The 18,635-nt window shown below is 45.6% G+C and overlaps 1 protein-coding gene across 3 annotated transcripts in view; it reads left to right on the top strand.

Annotated features, from left to right (window-relative positions):
• Positions 1-3,238: 3,238 nt before the first annotated feature.
• The window catches only part of ERG (ETS transcription factor ERG), a 280,293-nt gene continuing 264,896 nt past the window's right edge, over positions 3,239-18,635 (top strand). Inside the window, exon 1 of one of the 3 annotated variants that reach the window (XM_082393011.1) lies at positions 3,239-6,122. The gene's annotated coding sequence lies outside the window, so the exon portion shown is untranslated. Of the gene's footprint in view, positions 6,123-7,041; positions 7,215-7,272; positions 7,301-18,635 lie in introns of those variants that run through there. The other 2 variants (XM_082393012.1, XM_082393013.1) reach the window with 2 other exon arrangements.

The following is an 18,635-nucleotide window of genomic DNA, read 5'->3' on the forward strand; positions in this document are numbered from 1 at the left end:
GTGGGCCTCAGAAGGGGGTGGGCTTTCCCCTATAGTATGCTCTCCTCTCCTGAATCCAAATGCCCAGCTAAATCTTGATGGCCAAGAGAACTCTAATCTCGGCCACCGTGGGAGGACTCCCCGAGCGGGGTCCTCCAGGCCTGTGCAGAGCCGATAAGGGCCGAGGGTCTTCGAGAAGGGAGCTCTTGTCCTGCCCCTTAATCCTACTTGCATGTCAGCATCTTCTACCTTTAGTTTCTTCTGCAACAAATCTTAATCCCCCTTCCCCCTCCATGCAGGTAGGTAGACATGGAGGTGAAGAGATTGCCCTCTGCAAGGCTTGTCCATGATTTCCAAATTCTCACCTGGTGCGCTAGAAATGCATCTGGAATCTACCCAACGGGCAAGACGTGCTCCTGAAGGTTTCTGAAGCCAGCTGTGGTGTGATGAGGTGAAGGCCCTTTGGCCAGATGGTACTTGATATAGTGCCAGGGAGTGGGTGGGCAGTTAGGAGACAGCCTCCGTGGCCAGAGGCTATAAAAGCTCAAGTGAGAGGCCTGGACCCTGGGAATAGACAAAGCAGCTGTCCATGGGAGCTGTGGTGACTCAGTACGGCCGATGGTGACCATTTAGCTAGGGGCCAAATGATGGGCAGGTTCAAAGGTCAATTCTTATTGAGTATTTCTTATTGAGTTCCAAAGTGTGAATGATGCAGTTACAAGAAATTGGTGCTGTCCCAAGGCTGGGAAGGCTTGCTGGAGGGCGGGAATTAAATTAGGCTCAGGGCTGGCCAAGAGGGGTCCAGAAGGAGACTTTGAATAAGGAAGGGTGATGAACTGGCCACACAGTGAAAACTCCCAAGATCTGGGTCTGAGTCTTGACTCACTTTGGAGCCCTTTGAACTTGGAGTGCCTCAGGCCTTGTTCCTACTGCATAAGTGACTGAAAGGCACCTGCATGATAAACATGCCTGTTGAATGGTAGACCACAATGAAGAAAGGAAGAACATTCCAGGAAACAGGGGCAAAATGAGGAAGAAGTCCTAAGGTTCTAGGATTTGGGGACTGAGTGAAGATTGACACTAAACACAGAAGGAGGGCAGTCTGGCCAGACAACTGTTTTTGGGGGACAGAGTTCATCTTTGAAGTGCATTTTCTAGAATTATCTCATTAGATAGAGAGTCTGGACTTCCTTCCTTATTCAGTGAATGACTGTCATTTCAACAGCTGTGATCATTGACCCTGGAGGTCCATGCCAACGACCTGAGGAGTTTCAAACATCTGTATTGGTGCCATAGACCTCTCTGTCCCTCAAGATTCTGATTCACACGGTCTGAGATGGGGTTAGGAGGATGGCATTATTTTTGAAGCTGCCAGGTGGTTTTTTTTTTTTTTTTTTTTTAATTAATAGCTACTCTATTTATTTATTTATTTATTTATTTATTTATTTTTAGCTGCGTTGGGTCTTCGTTTCGTGTGAGGGCTTTCTCTAGTTGCGGCAAGCGGGGGCCACTCTTCATCGTGGTGCGGGGGCCACTCTTCATCGCGGTGCGGGGGCCACTCTTCATCGCGGTGCGCGGGCCTCTCACTATCACGGCCCCTCCCGTTGCAGGGCACAGGCTCCAGACGTGCAGGCTCAGCAGTTGTGGCTCACGGGCCCAGTTGCTCCACGGCATGTGGGATCTTCCCGGACCAGGGCTCGAACCCGTGTCCCCTGCATTGGCAGGCGGATTCTCAACCACTGCGCCACCAGGGAAGCCCTGCCAGGTGATTTTGACGTAGAGGCAGGGCTCTGATCACTGCTGTGTAGACCTCAGTTCTCCACCCACGCCTGGACTGACATGTAAGGGAACCTCTGCCCAGAGGGTGCTGTTCTCCCTGCATGGGTGCACGGGAGAGAAGCAGGAGGTGTGTGCTCAGGGCTTATTGAAGAGAGGTGTAATTTCTAATATGTGCCCTCAGTTAATCAGTTAGTCACAATGCAAAAAGCAGGGAGATAAAGCTGAATAACCCAAATTCTCCCCTGGGAGTTCCTTTGTTTAGCCTATTTGAGGTCATCACTCCAATAGCCTCAGTTAATAGATAAGAAAATTGAGATTTCAATCAAGAGGCCGTGACTTGCCCAAGGTCATAAGGCTGGTAAGTGCTGGATTCCTCTTCTCACTCATTCCTTGTCAATTGTCTGTGTATTTTATCTGAAATAGACTTCACCCATTTAAATTATATCAGGTCACCCATAATCATAGAATAATAATTTTCTTTTCTAGGATACAAAAGAAAGTCATTAAGACATGGATTTTATTTGCATTGAGGCACTGTTATGCTAAGGTCATTATCAATACAAAAAAAAATCACTGAGAAGTTGTGTCCATTTTCTAAAAATGCAACTATTTTTGCACTCATGAGTAATCCCATTGATGAAAACGTACATGACGAAACTATTCATTGACAGAATTAGTGTCACAGTATGTATGTGAAGCTCACAAGCAAATAAGTGTAAGTATAATCATCAGAAGAGCTGCAGCGAATCTCCTGATGTGTCCTATGTAATTCCATTTTAAAAATGCAAATACAGTCTCCCGATCCATTTTGTATAACCTTTGTCACCAAAGCTCACTGACAGATGTACAATGTGTTTCATATCAACTCATCGTGTGCATTATGCAAGTTGATAGGAATTATGCATTATGCAATTTTATGGAGCAGTTTGTGGTCACCACGTGTTATTAAGAACTGCTGTGTATACTGCAGGCTTAAACTACATCTGACGGCGATTGAAAAAGTGCTTCAGAGGATAAGAGTGTTGCATGAAATTAGTTTGTCTAGGAGGGTAAGGAGCGCATAAAACTGACTTCTTAGCAGCTGATGATAAAAGATCCTGGTGATAGCGGGGATGCTTTTGTGGTGGGTTGAAGACTCTCCCAAGAGAATTTACATCTCTGCCCTCTCGTGTTCACTTACAATAATGAAGAAAGTCAGGGAATGGGATGAGGATGGTGGTGGGGGGAGGCCTCCCAGGGAAGCTACATTTAGGACCCTAACTCTAGAATTCTAACGCTTATTCTCCTCCCTTTCCTGTCTTGGGTTGCCCCAAGGGAATGGTAGGAGCCCCATCCAACCCACCTCCAGGATGAAAAGAAGGTCCCAATTGATTGAGTGGAGGCTATGGCGGGGGGGCTGGGGGTGGGCTCTGGATGCCCCGAGAAACACTGAAGATGCTCAGGGCTTGAACAGTGGGAAATGGCCAGTGGCCGAAGCACACATACTGTCTCCTTTCTCAAACCAGGGCTGTCCCTCAGAAGGGCTTCTCGCCAGGTCTGAGCTCACCCAAGATGTGAAAAGTGTCAGTGTGGCGAACCTCACTCCAGTACCTCATTTAAAACTGAATCTGAGACTTCCTCCCTTGAGAGCCTTTACCGCAGGGGGATACACTCCCCTTTCCATATTTAACACGTGCACACACAGAACTGCTAAGCCATAAAGTAAGCTCAAAGACGCTCCCTGCGAGGACTACAAAGGCCAGACCTTACAAAATGATAACCAGGAGTTTATAACTCATAACTCCACGCACGTGATATTAAACGTGGAAGGCTTTTTGAACTGCAACCTTTACATCCCAATCCAATAGTTCTTTCAGCTTTGAAATATCCACAATCTGAATTTTATAGGGATTATTTTTTATTATAGGTAAAGCAATTAAATCTCCATATTGAAGGATGTAAACCTTTTAAGGCCCTTCTCAGAATATCAAAAGAAAAGGAGGCTTATATTTAACAGGTGTGACAACCCAATTCAGGACATTTCATTGAACAAGAGCTTGACATTCTCCAGTAACAAATACTTAAATTAATCCAAAACATCTTTTGGATAAAAGGGATTTCAAAAAGAATTAAGTCGACCACAAAACTTTACATAGAAAGATTATCTCATGTATGAAATACTCAAAAATACTAATTCTTGTGCAATGTGTCAAGCGGTGTTTTTATAAAACCCTTCCTTTTATATTGTATTTTATGAACTTAGAATGACCATATTTCCTATCTGTCTTGCAGCACAGATAGATGGTGAATGTATCTCCATTACTTGTGTTCTGTTGGCCTCTCAAATTAACTCAATTGATTTAACTAGTTGAAATTGACTTCCCACTACTTGACCTTGATTATGGACCGGACTCAACGGAATGCTGTGGTAGAAGGTGGGGATTACATTAGACAATAGAAAGAACTTCCTAACTGCAACTGCAAGATACAGTCAGTTGGAGGAGATGGTGTCCTAACTTTGTGAAACTCTGGGATTCTGGGTTCTAAGATTTTTCAACGTTAATAACCTCAGCTTTGAGAGTGGGCTTAGTATGTGATTTTGTCTTTTATGCAATTCTCTCTCTCCCTTCTCCTCTCCTCCCCCCCCCCACCCCTCCTCCTCTCTCTGTGTGGTATATTTGGGGGAATGGGAGAGAGTAGCAAGGACAAGCCACAGATGACATTGTTTCAAATATTGTGGTTTTTCTGAACTCATTTTTTCTGTTCTCAACAGTGGTAACGGACTGTTGAAATCATGTTCTACTATGAAAGTACAGTTCTTAATTCATAAAGCAAGCTCCTTTGTCAGTTAGCACACATTATATTACTTTCAGCATTGTTCTATATTATTAGAGTATTCAGTACAAGTGATGATGTTGAAGGAACTTTGCTAGGGTAATGTATTACAAAGCAGAGTCATTGCCATGGACTGCGGACCTCATTGGTCAGGTTGAGAATATATTCACTTTAAAGCACTCCCCTAAACCACAAAGGCTCTCTGTGGTGAGTTTTGGACATGAGTGGCTAAGAGGAAGATTTCTAAATACAGTGAGGTTTCTTGGATCTGAAATCTTTGGAGAATAGTTCTGAAGAATAGGAACCGAAATATGCACTTGATAGTTTAGGGGGGAGGCAGGTTGAATATTTTTTAAGATCACGTGAATGGCAATACTGTGACTTCTGCGATACTAGCGAGCAATTCAAAGGAGTCAAACAATTCTGCCAATTTTGATTCTAGCACAGGTTGTGAAAACTGACATAACCCTATTACTAAATATGCACTTTTTAATATGCATTCTGCTTTTTTGTACCGCATCCTCAGAAAGAAAAGGATTGCATGCTTCTCAGAAACTTAATCTGTTTTCGATATTTATTTTTATTGGTATCTTCTCCTGGCCACCTATGGAGAGATGGGCTTGCATCCCATCTACCATGGTGTGTCTGTTTGTTCAAGAAATTTCCTAGGAATGCATTTGTAGTTTGTGAAGGTCGTCCACTTAAAAGAGAGGTACTTCCTTGGAGAGTGTGGAATGGTAGATTTTCATATCAATGATTTCATTTTGGCATCTCTAGGGTTAAAGAACCTCTTGGAATCTATAGGTCCTGGAGAAGGCGGTTTCTAAACTCAGCTGCTTAGACCCATCCTATTTTTTCCCCAGCAAACAGGAAATGGAGCCCTGAAGGGCTTTTCTTTTTTTTTTTTCTTTAAACTGGAAATTGTGTGGAGAGGGGGCATACGGGTGATGCCCACTTACAACCCTGAGCCTGACCCAGACTTGGGGGTCTCTGTGTGTTTTTTCTTCCCTCTCTTTTTTTTTTTCTATTATTTTGGCAGACTTTTTGGAATGTCTGGGAGCTAAGGGCTTTGCTTCATGGAGCAGAATTCTGAAGCAAGAAAAAGAGAAAGTTATAGACTAAACCACAGAAATGTAAACACGTCTGCAGCTAAAATAACTCCACTTTCATTGAAAACACTCCTCCTTCACAATCAGACTTCTGTGTGCTATGGTCAATAAAACTGCATGTTAATAGCGACCAATTAATAGATTATGTTGCCCGGCCTTAAAAGTTGAGGGAGTTTTAATTATTATTTTTCAAATTAAAGGAGTGCTTATTCCCTCCCTTCCCTTGGGGTGGCGGGTGGTGGGGGGGGCTTAGTTTTCTTTCTGGCTGTTTGCTGAAATTCTTGGCTGTTAAAGTTTGGAGAGGGAGGGACACGAGTAGCTTTCACTTGGTCGGAAAGGGGAGAGTCTGCAAGAGGACGCTCTAGGATGGGTTCCCAGCGATCAGGCAGGGACGGTCGGGACGGTCCCCGCGGGACATGAGTGAAGAGAAGCAGCAGTCAGGTAAGCGCAATTTTGATGTCAGAAATCACTTATAAACTAAAACATATGGAGGGGCTTCGCAGGCCCCCCGGGCCGATGAGCCAAACCTCGCGGCTCCCCCTTTTGGAAGCCGTATCTTGCAGACACCGTTCTCAGGAGGGCCGCTGTCACCGCGTCTGTCCATCAGACCAGGGTGTCTCCTGGACATCTTGGCATCCTCGCGACCGCGTCCCGCTTCTCCTCAGCCTCCTCCATCGGGTCCCAACGGCTCTCGGGACGCTCGGGTAGTGACTCCAGGTCTTACTAAAGCCGGTGGCACCTGGCATCGCGTCTCTTCGTTAAGCTGAGGGCGACGTCGTCTTAATTCTGATCAGCATCCCAGGCAGTCGATGGTCACTTTAAACTTCTCCCGAAACAACCAGTTTTAACTTTTATTATTTGTAACGTGTGTAACGGCCAAGGTTGGGTAAAAAGTTACTTCTCAGTAAGTTCCGAGGAGCAAGCACCTCCGCGGCGTCCCCCACCTCCCGGGCCCTCCCCTCCCCTCGCCTGGTCTCCGGTCCTCGCTCCTCTCCCCTCCCGGCTTTCTCTCCCGCCGCCGCCGGGGCCTGGACGCTGGCTCCCTCCGTCCCAGGCTCCGCTCCTCCTCCTTCTCCTCCTCCTCCTCTTCCTCCTCCGAGCCGCCAGCTGCTTCTCAAAGCCAAGCAGGGTCCAGACCTGCCCGCGCCGCCCGCGCTCCTCGGCCCGAGGGCGCGCTCACGGCCACGCGCGCCCGCATACCCACGCGCACTTGGACGCGCGCGCGCGCGCACCCGCACCCACGCGCCCCGGGACACTCGCGCCCCCGCGCCCCGCCCCGCCCCCGGCCGGCGTGCACTCCCGGATCTCGAGCAGCGCGTCGGGGCGGCAGCCCTGCTCGGCGATTGGCGGGAGTCAGAGCCTCCCGGAGGCCGGCGCCCACACCATGGGCTGAGCCCGTCGGCGCCCAGGGACTCAGTGCCGCCCGGCTCGGCGCCCACCGCCAGGCACGCGCGCGGGCACACGCGGGCGCGGACACGCGCGGACCCCCACGTGCGGGACACGCCCTCCCCCGACGGCGGCGCTCGCCTCTCGGTAAGTCCCGCGCCCCGCGCGCTCTGCCCGGCGGCAGAGGACGGTGGCAGAGGGGTGACCTCGCTCTTCCGACGGCGCCGGGACAGGTGAGGTGGGGGACGCCGGGAGGGACGGCTCATCGTTGCCCGGGTCCTCGGAAGGCGCGCGCGCCCGGGACGGAGGGAGAGGAGTGGAGACCCCCGCAGTAGGCGAGGGCCGGGAAAGCTGACCGCGGGGGCCTCGTCTGGGACACCGAGAAAGAGGTTATTTGTTGTTGTCTGGAAGGGAAATAAGGCTTGAATTAAAGCCCACGCTTGGCTGAAAGTCGAGACCAGGTGTGAGCTTGGCTGTCACTGCCGGGTCGGTCCTTCTGTGCGTGGAATCGCCCTCCGACGGCGCTCTCACCGCGCGTTCCTAAACCTGGGCTTAGTCTCTTCTCTGCACTTCTGTCTCTGTCTTTTCACCTTCTGACATCTCAGCCTGCAGCTGTTATGTTTATATGCTTCCCGTTTACCACCTTAATTGGGAAACTTGGCATGTTTAAAAATTATGTATATATATATGTATATCAGCTAGCCTTCTTGGTTTCTACCTGAAATCCAACATCTATGTATCGCTATTATATATTGTATAGAGGTTTTACAAAAGGTACTGCATAAAATTATTTTTAACATTTTAAAGCAGTTAGATGCTATTACCAATAGCAGACTAAACTGCCCAATAAAATGGATAAACAATTTTAATGCCGATGTGAACTTAATACATAGAGTTGTTTATTTATTCGTTGGGATAATTTCGTTATCTTTCCAAAGAACATATTCATATGTGCCACGGATTTCCCACTGTGCATGTTTCTGGAGCTTCTGTAGTTCAGAAAACTTTCAATGTGATTTAAAAAATTTTTTAGTCTTCCCCTGGTGACATACATAGGGCATAGAGTTTATTTACCATTGAGATTATTTTTGAGTATTTTCAATTCTCTCCAAATAGCTTAGAGCCCTTGACCTGGCCTCAGCTACCCGTCACCTTATCACCAGGAGAACTGTCACATTCCTGGGGTTAACCCTTGCTTTGCTGGCAGCAGCTTGCACTGGTTCATCAGTGGGAAGACCAGGCAATAGAAGTTACTTAAAAATCCAACCAGATAAATTAACTCACTATGTATCAAATTATGAATGAGCTAATTATACCATTGAAATTACAATTCTAGTGGAAACCGGATGTGCTGTGCAAATTTGTGGTTACTATGCAAAGTTTTCTAATTCTGAAGAAAGGCATTATGAGTTATACACATATCACAAATACTGTTTGCAGTCTGGTAACCCCAGCTTCGATTTGACTCAATGACTTTTGGAAATTACGCTAAACCAGCAAATGGGTATTATATCTTTTTGAGTTATTTAAGAATGTATAATTTCAGTTACACTTAAAATTTTGGTTTCTTTTTTCTAACACTTTATAATTCCTTCATTTTATTTTTAAATATTTGAGGTAGCATTGTGATATATTATTTTCCATGCATCTATTCTCTCATGATGAGTTCTTGGTGATTTACTCTGATGCGCCTTCTTTAGGTAAATTTTTGAGAATTCTTGTTTACCATTGGATTATGTAATGGGGCTGCATGTACACGTGTTTATAACCATTGTCTCCTCCACTTCTTTGTTTTTTTTTTTAAAGCAACTTCATTTTTATTTATTTATTTGAATTTTATTTATTTTTTGGCTGTGCTGGGTCTTCATTGCAGTGTGCGGGCTACTCATTGCGGTGGCTTCTCGTTGCGGAGCACGGGCTCTAGGCGTGCGGGCTTCAGTAGTTGCAGCGCATGGGCTCAGTAGTTGTGGCTCGCGGGCTCTAGAGTGCAGGCTCAGTAGTTGTGGTGCACGGGCTCAGTTGTTCTGCAGCATGTGGGATCTTCCCAGACCAGGGCTCAAACCCATGTTCCCTGCATTGGCAGGCAGATTCTTAACCACTGTGCCACCAGGGAAGTCCCTTGTTTTGTTTTGGTATTAAAGAAAAATCTTGAGTTTCTCATCTCATAAAATCAGCTATTTTATTTGTGGTAAGGATTGAGATCCCGGTGGACTGCCGGATATATAAGTAAGAAGTAAAGCCTCTTTGAAAGATGTCAACCTTGATTTTTAACTTACATACTGTTCTAAAGTTTTATATGTTGTGAGTATATGGAATATATCATATTTTGTAAGTAGGTAATAGGAAATTTTCAACTTTTTTTTCTAAAATTAGTATTAGCTCTGGTCTTTCCTTGTAACCTGTCCTTAAACAACAACAACAAAAATAATGAAAGGGGGATTCATTTCTTCACAAGACAGAGGAACTAATGTTCCTAGGATCTTTTGCTATTCCCCAGTGAAAAACCAGAGCAGGTCAGCATCAGTCAGATGATATGGAGGGTGGGGAGACAGTGTCGTGTTGAATAAATGTCGGTGCCACCCACTCTTTCATGGAACTTCATTCAGGAGGTGTCGACAGAGAGACACCCACTTCTAATGAGACTGCTGGAGCCTGGGAAGCAAGAAGTGGTCCAGGTAACTTAGATCAGAAGGAAGTCATTATAAGCAGAATCCCGGCTTTGTGATGCTGCAAGTCCGTCCTCCGTTTAAGCTGGGGGTCGATCTCTCTAAATGCAGGTCTCTTTGTCACCTCCTGGCTTGATCACCCTTTACTTCCTGGACAAGCTTTTCCAGTGAGGAGGAGAATGCCAAAGGGGTTCCATTTTCTTTCTCCAAAGTGCAAGGATACTTGGGCATTCCCAGGGTATATCGTCCTCCAAAATACAGCCTGTGTTTATGATCTGCACCTTGAATTTGAAACTCTTCAAACCTTTCGAGTTGCATTTGTAAGAAAAACAAGCTGACGCAGCAGAGGGATCAAATATTTTGGACACAATTTCAGAAAATTTTGATACATGGTGGTAGCAGTGTGAGTTTTGGGGGGGGACTTTGAAAGTCCCTGCCGTAGTTGGTGACACTCACACAGGAGGTCTCGTAGCTGCCCCTGTATTGTTGATGTGACGATGGCATCTTCCTTGGTACTTGTTTGCACCCTCACTTGGCTTAGGAACAGGTAATTATCTGTACATTGTGCTTTGTCAGTATACACCTTCTCATATTGATAGATTCAAAGCAGTAATTCTGTAGATTAAAAAAACAGAAGTCTCCGATGGCTGGGCTGTCATTCGCACCAGTTTTTCAAAATAGCCAGGGGGAAATGTTGCCCTTTTAACTTTTTTACCTTTTATTTTAAACATTTTAGTATTTAGAAGAGAGAGGATTCGGTGCTCTATGTTTGTAACATTGCAGATCTAGTGAAGGTAGTGAAGTGATCTAAAGGCGAGTGATCTAAAATTACTTTGCTAAATTTAAGCGTAAGTAAGATGTAGACACCACCAAGTAATTAAAGGGTGCATCTAAAAATGGAGCACTGGGTCTGAGTTTTAGATTTAAAGTAACTTTTAAGTTCTTCTATTTTGACAGTGGCCTGTCATAATCTGGAAGACCCTGATTGCGTATGAGAAGCAGTAATTTAACAATGAAAGTAAGGGGTTCAGTTACCTTGACTCAGCGCATGGTCAGAAGCAGGAGCAAAGGAAGTTTAGTTCTGTGACTTTTCCCCATTTCAGAATGGCTGTGGGTGAAGCCTAAAATATCCTTAAAAGTGTGTACAATAGGCCTTTTGAATTAATTTATCACTTTTGAAAATCACAACCCTAGAGAATTAGACGGGAGATCTGATCTAGAGCAAACTGTTAGCATGTCTAAGGGTTTTGAAAACCTAGATCTGTAGTTAAAACATACCGTCTAATTTTGAACTGTTTTAGTGGGAATGAGATTTTCACACGTTAGTGTCTCATATCGGATTCCTTTTAGTGCTACTATTATTTTAATAATTATTCCCCCAGGAAAACCTACTCTGGGGGAGAAAAACATCCCTGCAACAGATAGGAAGAAAAACATATATTGTAAAAAATAGTAAATAAATGAAAAGTAAAACCTAAAGAATGGTTAAAAAAAGAAAAGAAAAGAAAAAAGAAAAACAGGCACGTCTACGGTGATTTTTCAAAAACAGGAAACCCTTACTTTCACTTGATTAAGGGTTTGGCTGAGGTTTCCAAACCCTTCATTTAAAAGTGAAGAAGAGTGTTTGCCCCTTAGTTTGCGTGCAGGGGAGTGAAGGGGCTCAGCTTTGAGCGGTAATGTACTCGTTTGGTCATATTTCCACTGAGCGATTCTCTGTTCTTGGTGGAGAGATTCGTTTCCTCCGTGAGGGAGTGGAAATGTGGGTTACGGATCCTTGGGGCTTTACGAAAGTAGTTAAGTTGCAAAGTAAAAGAGAGATGCGTGTGCATGTTTTTCGGTGCTCCAGGCAGGGAGGTTTGTGGCACCACCTTGAGGAAGGATTAGTTTGTGAAAAGTCATAAGCAGCATCGCGGAAATGGATTAACTGGTGTTGTGTACCTTTGCGTCTGAACTAATCTGGACGTCAGGCTCTGTGCTCTTCTGAACAACAGGAGAAACCCAAGATCTTACTATGTCTGTTAGCGACCCGTTGCCTTAATATAATCAATTGATTGGAACAGGCAATGGAAAAGCACTGTTCCCTCCTCTCTGTGCTCCTGGTGCTTGGAATTCTGCTTGTGCTGGAGAGAATGGAGAGCTCAGGCTTTTGAGTAGAGATTGAAAGAAGCTGTTTTGAGGAGGCTGACGGGAGGGAGGTGATCACGGTGGCACCTTGGGACCCCGGGAGTGAACAAGGACGATTTCAGGATTCTTCCATGGGACGTACAAAGAACCAAGCTGAATATAAATACTAGCTGAAGTGTGTGCTAGTAAAGTGAAATGTTTGGAAACACAAACTACGCACACTTGCCATCTCAACATAAAACTTGAAATTAAATATATCAGAAAATCGAGATTTCTTTTTATTGGGAAACAAGACGCCAATTGGCGTCTTAGGGACATTTTAAGAAGATCGCATTTTAAGAAGAATGGAATCTCATTAAAATCATATCCAATCTCACAAAGCTGATGCGGGCCTGCTGCCGGGTTTACAAATCTGGGTCTATAATTGCTCAAAATTTAAACGTGCCTTGTGCAAGGCTGGCTCTTTCTGGAGTGCAAGTTACAGTAGCAAGATGACAGAATAAGCAAAAATGGAGGAAAAAATTTGCTTCTTCAGTATCGAAAAGTACTTTCTAGTCTATTTGACCCTGGCAGGAACATTTACTTCTCTACAGAGCTTTAAAATAGAAATAATGACACTGAAGATGAAATCCAGGGAATACTGCGAGTCTTTTCTGGAGAAGGGGTGTTAGGTCAGCATATTACCAGGATTTAAGTTCTGAGACCCCACCCAAAACCCTGCCATTAAAGCAGAGAAAGAGATTGTTGCTTGCTGCTTGCAGGGTCAAAGGGAGAGGGTTTTACAGCTGAAGTAGTATCAGGTCTGAAGTGCCTTATAATCCTATCTCATGAGAAAATTTGATGGATTTTTGCAGTTTTCTAAGACTTGTAAATATAGGTGATTAAACAGAACATCCCACAAGACCAGTTTCTCCTACGCACTTTATTCCCAAATTGTAAAACTGGAGGTAAGTCCAGAAAAATCGTCCCATAAGTATGTAGAACCCACAGTAAACTACTGGGAGGCAGAAAAGGGGTTATATCTATTTTAATTTTAAGATCGCATTTGTAACTATGTTTTGCATCCATATAAGTTTTTCTTTGCAAACATTAAGCATTAAATCATGTTGAATTTTCTTTATTAAATTGAAGCAACCTGGAAACACATTTCTCCATCAAAATTTATTGGTCACCTATTAAATGAGAGCACTGCCCTGAAAGAGAGATGGGAATGTGGATCACACAGGACGCTGGACATACCTAGAGATGAGAAAAGCAACTGCACATGTAATGGAAAAGCCAGAACATTTCAGAGCTTGCCTGTCTGCCTGTTTGATTCCAGCCATTAGTGGCCTGCCTCAATTATTCTTTGCTCAACTAGTTGCATTGACAACATGTAAACAAAACTATAGCCCCTTGCACTCCAAAGAGCTAATAGCATTCACTGTGAACGCAACGTCCTTGGGATAAACATCCACAGGTGGAAAGTCACGCAGGAGGACGCAGGGAGTGCCGAGCGCAGGGAGAGACCTGTCTGAGGTCAGATTTGAACCAGGCTTGGAAGGTTCAGGACTCCAGCAGAGGAGGGGCATCCTGAGCCACAGAGGGGCAAGCGCCAGGAAGAGACTAGAAGGGCAAGCTGACCTTTCAGTGCAAGGCACTGTGGGGAAGCCTCGGGTCAGGCCTTCCGGAGCTGAAATCTAGAAAGGGAGTGAGTGTACATGCTACCGAATCTAGAAGGGGGTTGAAAGCACAGGCCGTGGGATCTAGAAAGGGGATGAACACACAGGCCATGGGCTCTAGAAAGGGGATGAACACACAGGCCATGGGATCTAGAAAGGGGATGAACACACAGGCCATGGGATCTAGAAAGGGGATGAACACACAGGCCATGGGCTCTAGAAAGGGGGTGAACACACAGGCCATGGGATCTAGAAAGGGGATGAACACACAGGCCATGGGTTCTAGAAAGGGGGTGAACACACAGTCCATGGGATCTAGAAAGGGGATGAACACACAGGCCATGGGATCTAGAAAGGGGGTGAACACACAGGCCATGGGATCTAGAAAGGGGATGAACACACAGGCCATGGGTTCTAGAAAGGAGATGAACACACAGGCCATGGGATCTAGAAAGGGGGTGAACACACAGGCCATGGGTTCTAGAAAGGAGATGAATACACAGGCCATGGGATTTAGAGAGGGGGTGAACACACAGGCCATGGGATCTAGAAAGGGGATGAACACACAGGCCATGGGTTCTAGAAAGGAGATGAACACACAGGCCATGGGTTCTAGAAAGGGGGTGAATGCGCAGGCCAACGAAAATGGCACATTCATCAGTGCCACCTGCTTGAACCAGGCCTGTGTGACAGTGAGCCAGGGTCCTAGGCTGTGCAGTGATGGAGGGAGTGGTCCCTAGGGGGCTCTGATGTGCTGCATTCAGGGCCATGACAGAGACCATCCCCATGCCTGCTGTAGGTCAGCTGTTGGGCAAGCTTGTTAACTTACCACTCAGGCCCTTCTCTCTTCAAGACTTGGGGTCGACTCAGCATCAGGAGTAGTTGTCTGAGTTGGATGTCATTCCTCCAGCTTGGAGGTGTGCGTGTGCCCCAGATCCGGCACGGGTGCAGGCTCCTGTGACCTGCTTGGTGGGCTACCGCGTTCTTAGCTCCTCTTCCCGTTCTTCCCCTTGTTTCCCTTTAGCCTCATCTCTATTGTTTAATTTGCATCTACTTTGGAATTTTTAAAAAACCTTGTTATATCACCTGTATCCTTGTGGATCACTTTTAATCCTTTTACGGAACAAGATAAGAGTGTAAATAAAATAGTCCACCTCCTAAGAATCATACAATCAAAAAGGGATCTAGACCATGCCAGAGGGAGACCAAAAAATGCTTCCCGAAGGTTGGTGCATTGGGCCTGCACCATGGCGTATCCTGGCTCTAGATAGGCAGGGATGGGGGTGGGAGGGCGGCCGCAGGCAGCCGCGTGGCGGAGTCAGGCACTGCGGTGCTCGGAGTGTGGGAAGTGCCCCCTGGGAGCTGGGGGACACAGCACAGGAACTGCCCAACCCCTGGTGTTGGAAGGACCAAGCTAGACCCCAAGTGTGAAGTTAAAAGGCAGGGAATAAAGTAATCTTGCAAAGGGGAAGCGAGATGTGATGTTTAGAGCGTGGTCACTGACCTTGACTCCACCAGGCGGTGCAGACATGGGATCCCTGTTGCCCCAGGGCATCCTCACCACGGCTCTGTGAAGGTGGTGCTTTATTGCCCCATTTTCCAGAGTAGCAAAGTGAGGCTTGGGAGGGCTGAGTGATGTGCCCGGAGTTACGCAGATAGTCAGAGCCAGAGCAGAGTCAGAACCCAGCTGGGGGTCGGCTCTGCATCCCCACTGCGACAGGGAGTTCTCTTGGTCAGCACAGAGGGTCCACTTACAGAAGTGACAAGAAGGGGGCAGGGTGACATGGAGGCAGGGTGGGTGGAAGGTCAGAGCAGCGCTGGGCAGGGGATATAGAATGTGAGTCTCACGTATAGTTTTAAAAAGGAAAAAGAAACATGAAATTACTAACTATTATTAAATTATTATTAAAAATTAATAATTATTTTATGTAATACAGGTCCAAAATATTATCACTTCAAGTGTCATCTATATAAAAATATTGATGAGCTCTTTTACATTTTCTTCTGTATTAAATCTTCAAAATCGAGTGTGTGGGTTACACAGAGCACAGTTTGGACTGGCCACGTTTCATGTGCTCAGTGGCCACATGTGGCTCTTGTATTGGACAGTGCACGTCGAGACTATTTAGCATAGGCATTCAGAGTTCGTATAATTAGTAGTCGTGAAGTCTACTATATAGCTTGATCACAGTAATAGAATTTTTGTGACTTCGTGTCCCCCTTGGCAATATCGCCCAATATATCACGATGGAGCCAGAAATGATAGCAATAAAAAAGTGAATGCTAACATGGTATGTTCAGTATCAAACCTGCAGTTTTCAGATTGGAGGGATCACGTGTGTATGATTTCCTGTTGACTCATTTCATGCTTTTAAGAGGCAAAACCAAATATCTACTTTCAGACTGAAACTTCATATGCCTGATGACAAATAGTGCTGCTTTTGTTGGAATCATGCTCTGACAGCTTCTCGTATAAACATCTTATTTGAGTATTCCCTGTTTAAGGGTAATCCCGGCAGGATGACATATTTCTTATTTTGCCCGTGGACAGTATCTTGAGGATAATACAATTTATCATTTTGAGGAATAGCGTTCTTTCGGTGCTAGAATCCCAGGGAAAAAAAGGATAGCCATCAGATGGATTGCTACAGAATTAACTTCTCAGAGCACACGTTCACACAATTTGGTGATGGCAGATTGCATCTAATGCGGGCCTTTCCCTCTCTTGTAACGCTGAAGTTCATGGCCAAGTCAGTCGCATGCTGCTTATTATTGCCGGTGTACTATGTGTAATGTGTCATTGAATAACTTAGCCCTTTTACTGTATGCATGTTTTAGAGCTGATTTAATTTAATTTTTATGCAAAGTAAAAACCTTCCCTATAGATTCTTACTCATTCACCTTCCCCTGAATAAGAAGTTTGTGTTCAGTTCAGGGCCCAGTCTGCAGCGAACTCCTTGTCTGCACGTTTTTCTAGATAGTTTGTGTTCATTACCACCCGTGCAGGAGGGAATTTCACTCCCTTGTTCTGGTTTATTTTTGCTGGTGGGCAGTGTTTACTGTAAACGAAACAAAAGTGTGTTAAATAAGATATGTGTGCCTTTTCTCAACTCGAATTTGCTGTGCAGAATCTAACACCTAATTCAGGGCAGTTATTGGCATCCAAACACAGAGAGAAAGGATTTTGCGATTTATTAAAAAAACCCAGAGAACTCAGAACTAACAAATGTGGCTTTGTGTGCTGGTCTATATGTTCCGCATGTCTCATTGTCGGGATGCTTCATTTTAGGTCAGCAAGGAATAAACCAAAAAGCGAGAGGGTTTGTGCGGTGTATGTTTTTGCTGCTTTCAAACACAGGCAACACGTTAAATCTAGTAGCTCAGTCCTGTTTCGTTCAACACAGAGCATCGGCCGCCAGGTGAGATCCTGTCAACGTAACTGCAATGCTGTTCCGAGACCTACTGCATGTCCGCTCGATGCCATACGCCGCGTTCAGTGCACCACTTTCCCACGGGAGTACAAATTTAATTTAAAGTCTAAATTATATTTGAGAAGTCTGAAGCACATTAAACCTTCTTAAATAATTCACTCGGGGTTATGTTCAGTGAACATGCGTAAATATGAGAACGTGCGAGGCAAGTGGTCTAAACAGAGCGAATACGAGACCACACTGATGCGAGCCACATGTGCTTAAAATCTTGGAGAAAAAACCGTGTCAGCACTGGCACCCAGAGCCTTCGACTGGCCTCGTGGCTCGGCGGGGAAAGTTGAGGTCCAGTTGCTTCTGTGTGGGGTCCTTGCAAGTTGCCACATCCTCAAACAAGACCTTACAGGCAAATTGCTGAACGGCTCTGACAGCTCGTGGCTGCAGCTCTGGGCTGGGGCACAGAGAAGGTGACAGGGACCCAGTGGGGCTGCCTGCCCTGTCCCCACATGGATTCTCCACCAGCTTCTCTGGTTGGATGTCTGTGGGTGTGAAATGGCTAAAATGTGCTCTTGGAAACTGCTGTATTTAGGTAAACTTGGATTAAGAATGTCAACTGTGGAGTGTTTTCTTTCCTCCCTTCGGGATGAACAGCTTTCATATGCTCTAGGGATGTGTGGGCGGATTCAGTGACAGGACCAGAAACACCCAGTAGAGTCACCTTGTAAAGGCGTTGCTAAGCATTTCCGTGTCCCTGTGGTCTCTAAACTCACTGATCCCCCTCTCTGCAGCCAGAGCCCCTGTCTCTCCTGCACGGGTCTTATTTCCCTAAGTGTCTGGATAGCACGGTCTTGAAGGTCAGCGTCAGCAAAGTGTCACCTGCAGTGGACACGCACAGGGGCTAAAAGAAACAAGGCAGGGAGTCTAATGAAATCAGGCTGCAGATGTGAAGCGATTTTGAAATATCCTGCCCCTGGTTTCTGTCCTGTGTCTGGTTTTCATGGAAATTTGTGTCTGGGAATGAGGGGGAATCGGAGTGGATTTGCTGGAGGCAGGTGACTGCGTTCTTTGGCCCCGGCTGTCAGGACTGTGGTCCAGGCACTTCCGAAGAGGGGAGGGAGTCAGAGGCTTTAGGAGAGTCAACGAGCGCCATGCAATCTTTATCAGACAGGGAGGATTTCCGCAGACTTCCTGATATTTGAAAATTATTCATAAGTCTGCCCTAGTCTGGGAGTTTTAGCACCAAAAACATACCCCACTTACTGTCCATAAATTACACTTTGAGGTCATCACAGAGTTACTTCTGTATCCTGTGATGCTGGCTTACGTAACCTCTGAGATGATGAGTCAAAATGACTCCGTTTCTCTCTCCAGCAAGGGCACAGGCAGCTCAGGTCAGGAAAACATGTAGCATTGTGGACGGCCCTGTTGGAAATATAGGCTAAATCTCTAAAGGGCTGGGAATGAGTTCTGGCTTAACTCAGATGAAAGGAGATACAAAAAGTGGAAATGAGGATGAGAATCAGTTACGTTGGCACTGGCAAAGGAAGCAAGATAAAACACCGTTTTTTAGTCTTCGCTCCAAGCAAGTAAAAAAAAGAATTGCACATCATGTGTTTGAGAAAGATAAACGCATGCTTCCTTTCTGGAATAAGTAAGGTTCTTAATAGACTAAGGCAAGGCAAAGATTGT

Source organism: Balaenoptera borealis, assembly GCF_965194805.1.
Source record: "Balaenoptera borealis genome assembly, chromosome: 5".
NCBI classification, from domain to species: domain Eukaryota; kingdom Metazoa; phylum Chordata; class Mammalia; order Artiodactyla; family Balaenopteridae; genus Balaenoptera; species Balaenoptera borealis.